Genomic DNA, 13,756 nt, shown 5'->3' on the forward strand with positions numbered 1-13,756 from the left:
TCTCCCAAAAGAAACTTTTAAAGCGTTAAACATTTAACGCGCCAGGTGAGAAGTGAACTCACCTTGCTTTCGAATTGGCATCCTCCGGCTGCGCCTTTCCCCGCGGGCTGGCAATTCCCTCAATGTCAATGCTCTGTTGTGCAAAAGTTGCTGATCGCTTGCTTTCTTCGATCCTCTTGAAGAAATCTTGGTGAAATGTCAATGTCCCCGCCCCAAATACATCTATCTATCTAGATGCACCCTGCAATCTTCTTAAAACCTTGGGCCGACTTGCTTACCTATGATTAAAAAGGCAAGAGCGTGACCCCGATTTTTAAATTTAAAACCTTCCTGGTGCCAAGTTAAGAATATGCTGAGCCGGGATGAGTCAGGAACTCCTATCCTCGCCGATCAGTGTCCTAATTTCTCAAGGTGACTGAAGGAGAAGTGGCCCCCTCGTTCCTGAACAAGGGGACGGTCGCGATCGCTGCCTCTCGGAAACTCCCAAGCTTCCCGAAGCCATTCAAGAGAGAGGGGACGCTTGAGGAGGGTCCCTGGGGCTTCTCCTCTGGGATGGGGAGGGGGCGGCTTTCGCTGCCCGCCCCCCTCCAAGTCAGTCTGCCTGCCTCGCTCCCCGGGGACGGCAGCTGCTCCCCTGCGACCCCGGCTTTGCCCCTTGGGCCAGTTCCTCGGGGGAGAGGGTTCGAGTGAGGGAGGAGGGGGGGGGGGCTCGACCGAGAGGGGAGTGACCAGCGCCGCCCTCTCCGCTCCAATCGCTCGGCCCGTCGGCTCCCTCCTCCACCCCCCCGGGACCCTTAACTTCTTTCTCTCTCTCTCTCTTTTTCGCCCTCCCCCGCTGGCAAAAACTTTCCCTCCGCCTCCTCCCGGCGACCGACGGAGAAATTCCAAACTTTCCACCAAAATGGCGGCCGGGGGGGGGGGGGAAACCGGGATTCTGGCCCACGTGACCGGCGCGCCGACCAATCGGGAGCGAACGGCGAGGGAGGAGGGAGTGAGCGCCGACGGAAGGACGTGGTGGTCCTGTCAGTGCGGCGAGTTCAACCCTTGCACCCCCCCTCCCACCACATTCCCTCCTTTCCCCCCCGTCTCATCACATTCCTTCCTTCCCCCTCTCACCACATTTCCTCCTTCCCCCTCTCACCACATTCCCTCCTTCCCCCCACCACATTCCCTCCTTTCCCCCCTCCCACCACATTCCCTCCTTCCACCACATTCCCTCCTTCCCCCCTCCCACCACATTCCCTCCTTCCCCCCTCCCACCACATTCCCTCCTTCCCCCCTCCCACCACATTCCCTCCTTCCCCCCTCCCACCACATTCCCTCCTTCCCCCCTCCCACCACATTCCCTCCTTCCCCCCTCCCACCACATTCCCTCCTTCCCCCCTCCCACCACATTCCCTCCTTCCCCCCTCTCACCACATTCCCTCCTTCCCCCACCACATTCCCTCCTTTCCCCCCCACCACATTCCCTCCTTTCCCCCCCACCACATTCCCTCCTTTCCCCCCTCCCACCACATTCCCTCCTTCCCCCCCACCACATTCCCTCCTTCCCCCCTCCCATCACATTCCCTCCTTCCCCCCTCCCACCACATTCCCTCCTTCCCCCCCTCCCACCACATTCCCTCCTTCCCCCCCTCCCACCACATTCCCTCCTTCCCCCCCTCCCACCACATTCCCTCCTTTCCCCCCCCTCCTACCATATTCCCTCCTCCCCCCAACCACCACATTCCCTACCTCCCCCCCCCCCCTCCCTCCCACCACATTCCCTCCTCCCCCCCCCCCTCTCTCTCACACACCCACACACACAAGACAAAGTTAGGATCAAAAATCACCGCCGCTGGAAATCCAATAGCGGGCGTGGGGGAGAGACAGGTAACTTCCATCCGAAAGTCCGGCAAATGAATCTCAGTTCACTGGGTCACACGAAAAGAAAGTTGAATAATCCTGTTCATTGAACATTCCCTCTTCAAAAGGAGATGCAATGCGCAGTTTGAATGATTTTTTGGATATGAAGCCTGCGCCTTTCGAGTTGCCTCTCGCAACATCGGAAATATCGAATCAATCACTTCAACTGTGGCTGCGAATCGAAGGGAAGTGAGATTGCGCAAAGGTGTCGAAACTCTCACCCAATTTATTTCGCCGCCTTAAAATGTTTTTATTTCTTTAAATTAATTTGGTGTTTGGAAATAATATTCGCAGACGAAAATAGAGCGTTCAGTGCAAGTGCTCGGCGTGGAAATCCTGCCTCCTTATTAAGACTTAAAAGTACTGGCCCGCATCAGAGAACCGAGTTTCCCGACACCTTTAAGGGAAGGTGACGTTAGGGAGGTTTTTAATGAAACGATCGCAATTGTCAGCCAAAAGAAGATAAATCTCGATGCAAACGCTCAAAAGTCTGCATTGGGTTCTGCACCTGTTTTTATTATTATTCAGTTCAAATATTCGTGAATCAGAAAGTTAGAGGAGTTGTTTTTACTCCATACAGTGACTGGAGGCGGGGGTGATACACTATCCTGGAATGGCCAGCACCTGGATCCACCAGCACCTGGTGGGAAGGGCCTCTACCTGGATGGAACCTGACTCCCACTGCAGACTACTGTAAATTGATAAGTTTTCACTTCTGGATGAGAAACAAGGGGGCATAGCAACGCAACAAGAGGTGTCATGCTTCATAAAAATTGTTCTCCCAAAAGGTGGTGAACTTATCTGCTCCTGAGAGAGATCATTAGATATATTTAAGATAGAGATGGCAAAATATTTAAAAGCTAGAGGAAAGTAGGATTATAGAGAACTCTATAAGATGAGCAGACGTCACCATCAAAATGAAGGGTGGCGCTGCCTTGAGGGGCCAAGACGACTCTTCCTGGTTTCTTGTGTTCTTGTGCAGCTGGAGTCGTCAAATCTGAGGGGTAATTGTGGGGAAAATAAAGTGGTATTAATTTAGAATGTGAGTAAATGGTTGGTAGTCAGCATGGCCTCAATGAGCCAAAGGAACTGTTTCCATGCGATATGACTCCATTTTGGACTTAATTCATACATTAATGTTCAAATAAAGATAATAGATAATTCATATTCAGTTACACTAATGCAAGAATTTAAAAAATGAAGACTACCTTCATCTGAGCAGTCCATGATTAGATTAACAAGGGGAGGTTCAAGAGTTTAATAGCTGTTGAAAATAAACTGTTCTTGAATTTAGAGGCGCTGGACTTCAAGCTTCTGTTGCTTCTTCCTGAAGGTAGTAGCATGAGGAGGCTGTAAGGTCCTTTCTGATACTGGCTGCCTTCTTGAGATGACACCTGACATAGCTGACTTCACTCAGTGTTCATGATGGACTTGCTACTTTTTGCAGTCTTTTGCATTCCTGGGCTATTGGATTACCAAACCAGGATGTGTTGCAACCAGTCGGCATTCTTTCCACAGTGCACTTGCAAAAGTTTGGTAGAGTATTCAACATAAGCCAAATCTCCTCACACTTCTTTGAAAGTAGAGGCATTGGTGTGTTTTCCTTCGGGTTGCTTCAATGTGCTCACTCCAGGAGAGTTCCTCCATTATGTCCGAAAATACAAAACCCTCCCCACCTCTGCCTTATCAATGCAGACAGGTGCATGGTCCTCCAGCCTCCCCTTCCTCAACTCCATAATAAGATCCTTGGTTTTGTTAATGTTGAGAACAAGATTGTTGTTCTGGCATCACCCAATCAGATTCTATATCTCCATCTATCTCATCATTTCCCATTATTTGACCATCAACATTAGCAAATTTATAAATTATGCATATCTAACAGGAAAATATAAAATGTTTTAAAATTCACTAGTTGGTTATATTGTATAACTATACTAAAGTTCTTCATTAATCAACAAGAAACTATTTGTATAAGTTGCTTTAAAAGTGGAGCATTCTGAGATTTTGTTTGAAAATCATTTTACATTTCATGAATTCACTGATGCAAAATTATAAATACAGTATTGAAAGTGATTCAGCAACAAATGTTACTGAAAAATAATTCACAAAAGAGAGTTCAATGCACTGTACTCCAAAATATTAAAGTAATTGCAATAATTGGCAAAGGTTGAATGAAAGCTCAGTTCTAAGGGCTTCCTTCCTCTTGATGCCAAGTGGTGCTATTTCAGTTTTAATTCTTATCTTTAGATCTTGGTGTTAATTCAAAGTTACAACAGCTGCATTTATATACAAAAGTTAAATAAACATTGTTTCAAAGTACTTCTTATGTAGCCAAATTGACAACGTGCTGAATCAGAAAGGAGAAGGTAAAATGAGTGACTGACGTTAGGGAGGTTTTTAATAAAATGAAGACGGTTGCGCTGGTAAAATATAGGAAGGAATTTCCAGACTGCAGAGGATAAACTGATCATCTTCAATCTAGAATTCCTGCTCTAAATAGTGGTGATAAAAATCAAGGTTGGAGGGGTGTTTTGAGAGGATGAGGTCATTGGATACTCAGGAACTCCAAGTTAAAAGAAAAACAGGATATTTAGAAGAGTATATTTATTTGGGGGAGAACTGAGAAGTGAGAGAAGAACTTTATGGATATTTAAGTTTAAGTATGGATTCAGAATTGAATATCTTGGGTACTGGTGGTTGAGGCTGGTGAGTCAGGTATGTAAAAATAGAGATTTATGAACCTAATGTGGAACATATTTATGGCCATTATGCAAGATGCAGTTTAAGGTCATTTATTTCTTAAACAGATTAGGGCTCCTTTATTGAAATACTGTACAATGTTTCTAACTGGTGAATACATGTGGTAGCATGAAAAGTTCGACATAAAATGTTCCTTTAAGTTTAGTTCAAATTTATTGTCAGAGTATATACAACCCTGAGATTCTGATTTTCTGCAGGCCTAGCTCAGTAATTTCTAGACTGGTAACTGTTAACTGTACTCATCAATAACTGTAAAAAGAAATTGACTGTGAAAATATACAGTAATAAATAATGAGCTTATGAGTCCATAAAAGAGTTCCTGATTGAGTTCAAGAGTCTGATAGTTGAAAGGTAACAACTATTCTTGAAACTGGTAGTATGAGTCCTGTAGCAACTGGAACTGCTCACACTAATCATCTGTACAAGTCAATATCTATCTATTTATTTATTTTTAAAGACTAAATACTTGTCGAGCATATCTATTTATTGTCTGTATGTGTGCTGTGTATAGTTGTATGTCTGCACGTTTTGCACCAAGGACCAGAGAACGTGTTTTGACAAATTATACTTGTACAATAAACTAAACTTGAAATGTACATCTGTCCTGATAGTAACATCGAGAACAGAGCATACCCTGGGTGGTGCAGATCCTTAATTGATGCTATTCTCTGATGGTAACATCTGTTCAGATATTCTCAATGGTGGGGAGAGTTTTGGCTGTACTGAGCTGGATTTTGCAGGATTTTTCACTCTGAGGTATTGGTGTTCCCATTCCAGGCCATAATGCAGCCGGTCAGCACATTTTCCTCTACACATCTGTAAAAGTTTACCAAGGTTTCTGATGACATACAGACTCCTTCGGAAGTAGAAGCACTGCCATGCTTTCTTCACAATAACATTTATATGATGGTTCTACCTAGAAATAGTGACACCAGGAATTTAAAGTTGCTGACTGTCTCCACCAGTGATTCCCCCATTGATTACTGGATTGTATACCTCTGGTTTCCCCTTCCTAAAGTCTACATTCAGTTCCTTGGACTTGGGCTTGAGTTAGAGGTTGTTATTCACACACCATTCAGCCAGGTTTTGAATCTCCATCCAGAATGCTGACTTATTGTAGAGTCTGTGCCACCCAATTTACACCCCAGTACGTTTTTGAAGGGTGGGAGGAAACTGGAGCCCCTGGAGAAAATCCATGCAGACACAGAGAGAATGTACAAACTCCTTACACACAGCGTGGGATTCCAACCCAGGTCTGGTCCCGATTGCTGGTGCTGTAAAGGCGTTGCGCTAACCGCTACGCCAACCATGCCGCTTGTGCATGGTGTTGTTATTGTACTTAGCCATACAGTCATAGTTATAAAGCAAGTAGAGCAGGGGGCTAAGTATGCATCTTGGTAGTGCTCCAGTGCTGATGGAGATTGTCATAAAGTTTACAGCATGGAAACAGGCCCATCTTGTCCATGCCAACCATGCTCGTCCTATTTGCCTGGTTTCAGCCTGTATGCCGCTAAAACTCCGATATCCATGTAGCTGTCTAAATGTCTTTGAATGTTATGTGGCGGAGATGTTTTATTCCAATCCAAACTGACTGGGGTCCAGAGGTGAGGAAATTTAGGATCCAATTGGGTATTAAGGCCCAGGTCTTGGAGTTTACTGATTAGTTTTGAGGGGATGACGGTATTAAATGCTGAACAGTAATCGATAAAGAGGATCTTTGCTATCCAGACGTTCCAGGGTTTTGTGAAGAGCCAATGAGATGGCAACTGCCATAGACCTGTTGCTACAGAAGGCAAATTGGAATATATCCATGTCACTGTTTAGACAGGAGTTGATATGCTTTAACACCAGCCTCTATAAACACTTCATCCACGTGCATGTAAGTGCCATGGATGATGGGTATTTAGGCATTATAAATCCCACGAACCATAAAATGAGAAGTTTTGTACTTAGTCAAAAGCATACTGTGTATAATCAGGGGAAAATTAGTCATGTGAAAAAAACTAAATAAGTTAAATGAAAGTCATTTGAAACATACAAGATCACAAGATGACCTGAGAGGATCAATATTTAGATGTTTCCACTGGTGGGAAAATCTTGAACAAGGGGATACGTTTCATGATGAGGGTGGAGGGGGGGGTCATTTAAATTGAAGGTGTGCAGGAACTTCTTGAGGGTGGCGAATCTCTGGAAGTCTCTGCCTTGGGGAATTGTGGAGGCTAGAACATTGGATGAACTTAAAGCGGAAGTAGATACACTTATCAAAGATCAGGGAATTGAAGACTATGGGAAGTGGTGTAGAAGTGGAGCTGAGAACTGGGACAAATCAGCCATGTTTATAGGTGTGAGTGGCCTCTAATCCTGCTCCTTTTTTTCCTGTGTTCTTCCACATAGATCACATGAGATGATAAAATTGAACCAAAAATACAGATAAAATTTGCATGTCTGTTTTTTGTTTTGCTCACAAGGCAACTTTCTGGCCTGCAGTGAGTCAGGAAATGTTTGACAATTGTTCGAACAAATAATGAAAATATGTACGAACAAAGGTAGTACTTGTGCTGGTAATATTTAAAGTAAGCTCTGCATCATGTTATCTTAAATAATATAAAGTAGTGTGTACCCTGAATTAGTAATGCCATGATAAGCAGCTTTTCATGTTATTGTTAAATTTCTTTTTTTGACAGGATCAGATTTAAGATTTATTGTCCGAGTACATACATGACATCACATACAACCCATTTATTGGTAGTCCTTCAATGGGTCCCTTTGAATTTGTTGTTGAGGAATCCGATGGTGAGGGGTAGCAGCTGTTCCTGAACCTGCTGGTGTGAGCCTTGTGGCATCTGTACTTCTTTCTTGATTGTAGCAATGAGAACGAAGCGTGTGCTGGATGATGTGGATCCTTGATGATTGCTGCTGCTCTCAGACAGCAGCATTCCCTTTAGATCTTCTCAATGGTGGGGAGGGTTTTGCCTGTGATGTCCTGGGTTTCATCCACTTCCTTTTGGAGGGCTTTCTGCTTGGGGTATTGGTGTCCCAATACCAGACTGTGATGCAGCCAGTCAGCACACTTTCCACCACACATCTGTAGATATTTGCCAGGGTTCCTGATGTCATTACCAAACCTCCACAAACTCCTGAGGAAGTAGAGGAACTGACATGCTTTCTTCACTATTCCATGATCAGGAAAGAAATTGAAAATATTGCTGAACAGCAGAGAGAAAAACAACTACATGCATCAGGACTGAAATTTTTCTATACTTGTAAATCATGCATATTGATATGAAGTGTGATTCTCTTCACTGTGCACCAACTCATCAATAATAATGATTGGTGGATCAGGGACGAATAGATCATACTTATCTGTTGCTGTGAAGAAATCAAAGGAGACACGTTACAAGCTCAGTTGCAATGCAATTTCAAATTCTCACTAAAACTTCCTCTTAGATGGTTTCTTGGGGTTGGAGGGGGGGTCAAAGGTTCAACAAATTCTCTGTGCCACTCCAAATGTTCCTTCCCCATCCTGAGTGGTCAGAGTTGTTCAACTCATTCAAGAATGCTCTGTGAAGACACAGAAATCAGTTTTGTTTGTATGTTGCCCCCATGTCTGTGTGAATTTCCTCCGGGTGCTCTGGTTTCATCCCACCATTCAAAAAGTGCCAAGGGTTGGAGGTCAATTGGGTGCAATTGGGTGGCACGAACTCCTGGGCCATAAAGGCATATTACTGTGTAGTATGTCTAAATTTTAAAAATAAAAATAATATCTCCTTTCCTCCTGGTAAACTCTTGTCATTTTGGAGCTCAGAGTAGAGTGCAGTTAAGAAGACTGGTGTTGGACATACCTACCAGATCCAGCTATATGTAATTAGATCCATAGTACTGTCAGTGTTGGCCTGTGAGAAGACATTGACATTATTTGCTCTTGAGAGTTGGACAATTTTGTGAAAACAATTTTGGTAGTTCTTCACTAATACTTTGAGATGCCTGCTGTAAGTAGACCATATAGCAGGAGATTAGGTTTACTGCTGGGTAGTGGATGACAAGGTTTGTACTAGGTTTGAGGTCTTGATTTTCAAATACTCTTTCCTGAGGAGGGTATAGGCTGGCATGCAAGAGGTGGTGATGAATTATGTTAAAAAGTGACTCTCAAGATATCAAAGCTGTCAATTTTTTTTAAAGGTTGTATCATGGTGCACTAGAAGCTATGCAATTGCTTTCTTAAGGTTAGAAATGGTCTCTTGAAACTATTAGACTCCATACATTGGTTTTCAGGCAGCTCAGATAATGTCACAAGTATTTTCACATGGCTAGAAATCTAACTTTCTTATTGTAATCCTCAGACTGAGTCTATGGCAGAGCTGATATGCAATCTCATCTTCCAGGTAGCTGGCACACAAGCTGTCCTTTTCCTCTGGCTTGGCTGCAGGGCACACATGTCAGATGATATATCATGTGTTCATCTCTCTTCTAAACTCACCTCCACTCTATGTGAAGTAATGAGATCAGAGCTGGTGAGTACAAGTGATAGATGCAATGCCGCAGCATCTGTCTTTTATTTCTATTGAGATTCCACTGCCAGGTCCTACCCAATGATCTGTCCTGTGTATTCTATCTGAAATGAGAAGGACAAAAAGACATTGTGAAAGTGATGTAAGGAGGCAGGTATAAGAGGCACTCTCAAGGCAGGAGATTACTGTGGAAAAATGAGATACAATGGGAGAAGGGGTTGAGACTTTTGTTTTATTTTTTGTCCTTTTTAAGTGTCAATTGACTTGCCTGGATGCAAACAAAACATAGCTTTTCACTGTATCTGAGTACATGTGACAATAAATAAACAATTCCATTCTTTTCAATTCAATAATTGTTTTCACTGGGACCTAATTGCTTCACCTTGCTAATCCAGCCCAAGAGGCATTACAATCCAGTCCAGAGGATGAAATAAGGATTTTCTTGCTCTAGGAGTCCTTATTTCTGCTGACATCACAGCTTTTTAGTATCAGAAATGTCCACAGTGCAAAACAGAAATCAGCTCTTCCATGGAAAGTTGTTTGATATTTTATTTAAATTTATTTGACATGTAAGCAGATTTGTTTGAAGAGGTTGTGGCTGGGAGGGTTTTGTTTGCAAAAGGAGTCACAGAGAAAGAACCATTATCCCCAGGCTTGATAAATATCAGAGCAATTGGTACCATTGGTACCATTACCCAGTGGCAAAAATCCAAAATAAAATAAATATGCCTTTATTGTAAATTGATTCCCTGAGAAGAACCACACTGATAACTTGTATGACTTTGACCAACAATCATATTTGCAAATTGTTATGTATCCTTTAAAAATCAAGACTCTTGGTGGTTCAAGTAGGAGTTTTACCATGTAATCATTTGTGGTGAATACAGAAGGAACATTATCCTTTGTTTTCACTGATCTGAAAATTATCTAATTTTCAGTTTTATTAATTACTTAATATCTTTGAAACAATATATTGAAGGAGGGTTAAAATTTCCCATCCTTCTTTTGCTCTCCATTAAATCTGTCACAATCCCTTCCAGTTGAACTTCCATCACACGACACAATTAAAGAATTTTGTTCTTGATTTCTGATAATGATGGAAAGTAGGAGGGAAGTAATGGCTTTCCCTTTTTTGTACTCTATAAGTGTAGATAAAAATTTTTAAAAATACTGTGTGTAATTTTGGACAAATAAGAGTGAGAGAGAGAGAGTCTAAGAATGTACCCTTTAACATTCAATTGCATTATCGTTTCCAAGTCCCTTGTTTTCAGTTTTTTGAGGGTCACCAGAAACACAATTTGGTCCACCCTCATAAATAACAAGAAACTGCAAATGCTGTAATTTTCAACAAACAACGAGATGCTGGAGGGGCTCAGTGGGTCAGGCAAGATTCCTGGAGAGAAAGGGACAGTCAACATTTTGTGTCAGATCCAGATTCAGATTTATTATCAGAGTACATAGATCACATACAACACTGATGCTCTTTTTCTACAAGTGTGGCAGAATTACCACTTGTTGGCAATGCAAAAAAAAACTGACTCAAGGTAAACAAATAAAGAAGTATAAGTAAACTGATTGTGCAATACAGAACAAAATAAAGTGAAAAATTAAAGAATCCTTAAATAAATCCCTGATTTAATTTGTTGTTGAGGAGTCTGATGGTGGAGGGGTAGCAGCTGTTCCTGAACCTAGTGGTGAGAGTCTTATGGCACCTAAACCTCTTTCCTGATGGTAGAAGTGAGAACAGAGCATGTGCTGGGTGGTGAGGATCCTTGATATTTGCTGCGGCCTATTGCCAGCAGCATTCCCTGTAAATGTTCTCGATGGTGGGGAGGGTTTCACCTATGATGTCTTGGGCTGTGTTTACTACCTTTTTCAGGACTTTCCACTCAAGGGTATTGGTGTCCTCATACCAGACTGCGATGCAGCCGATCAGGACACTTTCCTGATAAGTGTGGATTGACTTGCCTGGATGCAAACAAAACATAGCTTTTTCCAGGGTTTCTGGTGTCATACCAAATCTCCACAAACCTCTGAGGAAGTAGAAGCATGTCTACAAGATCCCCATCATCTTGTTTTGAAAGCTACACGCATTCAGGCAAAAACCTTTTAATTTAATTTTATTATTTTCATTTACTCTGATTTGTTGTTGGACTCTGGATGCTCTGTCCTTTCCCAATACATTCTGGTTATGTCAACCCTTGTTTTATTATCTTTTATCTTCATCTTCTTTAATTCCCTTTCCAGCTTAGATTTCTTCCTGCGGATGGTATTGCTCAAATTCCCATATTCCTGCCAAGCTGGATTGAAGCCTTCTCAGCAATCAGTCACATATCCCAACCTGTCAGAGCATGATGGCCCCATTCCTGTTGAGGTGCAATCCATATGGATTGTTGAGACTCATTGTTGCCAGACAAGTTTAAATTTATGAAGCACCAGAACCCCTCTCTTCTCCAACATTTTTCCAGCCACACATTCATCCGTTCCTTATGTATTTAAATCTTTTTCCAATCTCCCTTAGCTCTGACTGGAGAACCTCTATTTTGTTATGAATAGATCAAAGTATGGCTATTAGCTACATGCAGTATATTCTAAGCTATTAATAGATCAAGATGAACTGGAGTAAAACAAATTATAACCAATTCCTGATGGCTGGTTTTATTTATGTTATTCTTATGGTTTACCACAGCTCATTTGAATGCGGATGTGGTTCATGAAATTAACCGATCTTATATAACCTTTAAGTTGTGTGCAACATTGGTTGTAGTAATCAGCTGGAGGAAAGTACTCAACTCAATGACTTCCATCTCCCCACCCCTCCACTCTCATCCCGACAAAATTCACAGAGGAAAAGAATACAAGGTCATTCGTCATTTTAATAGAGAGCTGATGGTAGGTAGACAATTGGACCGCCATCCCTCAAGATCATCACCAAGAGGTCTGATTATTTTGATAGTCATGCCTCTTTAAAAATTTAATGGCAAGCTGCCTTTGCACTTTCAGTGATAATGACTAAATTTGAGGGAAGTACTTTAAGAAATCATTTACAAGGTTAGTTTTAAAAGTGTCATTTCACTTAAGTAGTTTGCAAATGCATTATTTAAAAAGGTGCACTAATTTTGGACATTACCTATCATAGATGCATGAACTGAGTAACTGTCTGCACACTCTAACCTTCAGAATATAAAGTGAATTTTTCTGATTCACATAATTTTTATATGCATGCAATAAATATGACATTTATTACAGGCAATTGTGCTTTAAAATAAACAGTACAGAAATACTATTGGGATTTTTTTTTAAATAATTGTTTTAGTTTTAATAATTTTAGATGCAGTGAAAAACTCAAAGTATAGTATCTCAGATATAAAAACAGGAAGTGATGGGAACAGAGCAAGCAGTATCTGGGGAAAAGGAAAGGGAGGTAACATTCAGACCAAATAAACTTTGGCAGAACTGAGAAATAGCGAACCATTCTGGTGAAGAGTCAATGGCCTAAAATGTTAAGGCTGCTCCTCTTTCCACAGATGTTCCCTGACCTGCTGAGTGATTTCAGCATGTTTAAGTTTTTATTTCAGATTTTTCATTGCTGCAGTTTTAAGAAGAGAGATTTTTTAAAATATATCATATATAATAATCGGGTGGTTATCCTGGTTGATTCATCTCCAAAACTGGATATTTTCCTAATGCAACATTTTATTCTTGGTTAACTATTTCCAATGTTGTTGACAGGACTGGTATATCTGAAAGCCTAGCCATATATTGATTGAAATGAAGAAGAATTTCCAGTATCCTCTTGCCCTGCTTGACAACTTCGTTTAAATTAATGAGAAATTTAAATTTCACATTCTGTATTATGAATGGCCAATTTTTATTCCCCCATCAATTACCTGCCAGATTCCACTAAAAATGGCGGAACAGATTGGTGAGTAACTGTCTGCGCACCCAAGCACTTAAAATCTGGTAGACCAATTCATCCTCATCTGGGGAATCATCATCCATTCCACTTAACATGTTTCTGAGAGTCATACCCTGGATTTTTTTAATTAACTTTTCTAAATGTTCTGATTAGCTTTCTTCAATCTTTTTTAAAAATCTTGTTATTTTACCTTCTTCTCATGTTTTGTTTTCCTGAGCAGAGTTTTTAAAAAAAATAGTTGCAGCTTTGGTGTCTTTTCACTCATTTATTTTTCCTGCATCTCAAAGCATCCTTTTTAACCATGCTTTTTTGAGGAGTTTTGAAACTCCTTTCACAATTTTTAAATTTAAAATAACGAGATTTTCCCAATCATTTTACTTCCTTTCAATAACTCCATCATTGGTCCATTCACATAACAATTAATATCACTCCTCTAATCTGGAAAACAACTCAAGTTGCTTTCCTGAAGCAAAGTAAAAGCCAGACAGTAATGTTGGGTGAAATGTAGAGAGGTCTGAAATGGAGATTCTGGGAGCAAGGTTGAGATTACTCAAAGCTTTGTCACCAGTAGTGGAATGGTAGGAGTGAGAAGTGCTCTTGAGTTAAGAAGTTTAGGGTCCAGACTGGGGCAGAAGATTAGAAGGGCAGGCAAGATTTTTATTTA

General features: G+C 41.5%; 1 long non-coding RNA gene across 2 annotated transcripts in view; it reads left to right on the forward strand.

Annotated features, from left to right (window-relative positions):
- Window positions 1-1,784: 1,784 nt before the first annotated feature.
- Window positions 1,785-13,756, forward strand: part of LOC138743057 (uncharacterized) — a 33,985-nt gene continuing 22,013 nt past the window's right edge. Inside the window, exons 1-3 of one of the 2 annotated variants that reach the window (XR_011344628.1) lie at window positions 1,785-1,872; window positions 2,486-2,598; window positions 9,048-9,176. This is a non-coding gene — a long non-coding RNA (uncharacterized lncRNA). The remainder of the gene's footprint in view (window positions 1,873-2,485; window positions 2,599-9,047; window positions 9,177-13,756) is intronic. The other variant, XR_011344627.1, reaches the window with a different exon arrangement.

Source organism: Narcine bancroftii, chromosome 9 (assembly GCF_036971445.1).
Source record: "Narcine bancroftii isolate sNarBan1 chromosome 9, sNarBan1.hap1, whole genome shotgun sequence".
NCBI classification, from domain to species: domain Eukaryota; kingdom Metazoa; phylum Chordata; class Chondrichthyes; order Torpediniformes; family Narcinidae; genus Narcine; species Narcine bancroftii.